The following is a 919-nucleotide window of genomic DNA, read 5'->3' as shown; positions in this document are numbered from 1 at the left end:
ATTAAAATTGCGTGATAAAAGAGGTAGTTTTTGTAATTTTATAGGGGTTGTTTTCAGGTTTATTGTATTTTTGACATCAGATTTGGATTCTACGTCAAAAAATACATCGAAAACGCATATTTACACTTACAAATTGATGTGAAAGAAGTATTTTTCTTGAATTTGAAATTTTATATACGGGCTGATCCCTTCCGTACCGGAAAGCCAATATATTGGCACTACCCATGATCGATACTTAGTGTATGGTCAATCCATGATATAAGATACCTTTTTTACCACTTTACTAAGGCGGATATGCCCTCTCAAATCCTGGCCCTCTAAAAGTTAAGCAGGTAGCATCGGCCATATTATATTTATATCCTCTCTTCTTCTAGAACACCAGTTTCAGGCATGCGCAGATACCTTTTTTCCATGCCTGATACATACTTTTCGAGGTCAATTTTATATAGTAATATATAAGGGAGTTAGCAGTCTAGTAGTTATATAGAAGTTTGTGGCCTCACATTACTTATTGTACTAGTACAGCAATGCAACGAAAAAGTACAAACAAACGCACACTCTTACGAGCTCACTTGTATCTCTAGCTGGAGCACGTGCTCGCGCACGCGTGTTTACATGACCCGGCCGCGCGGCCCCTCAAGCGCCGCTCAGTCAGCGACAAGAGCGAGCCGAAAGTCTGTTTACCTAGCCTTTGTGGAGCCTAGAGTTTTTGTTAGAGCCGTTGTCCATTGTTATTACTGATTATTTGATTATCATTATTTCGTTATTATCCACTCGCGGATATTATCACACGATTATCGAACAGATATTATCACTACCATTTAATATTCGAGTATTATTACTTTTTTATTCGATTATTATTTAATTAATTACTTTCGGTTATTACTTAATAATTGCTATTACGCATAGGAAAGCAACT

Source organism: Odontomachus brunneus, unplaced genomic scaffold (genome assembly GCF_010583005.1).
Source record: "Odontomachus brunneus isolate Ranch 3 - 2012 unplaced genomic scaffold, Obru_v1 Obru_scaffold_014, whole genome shotgun sequence".
Classification (NCBI taxonomy): Eukaryota; Metazoa; Arthropoda; class Insecta; order Hymenoptera; family Formicidae; genus Odontomachus; species Odontomachus brunneus.
Note: the sequence above shows the minus strand (reverse complement) of the source record.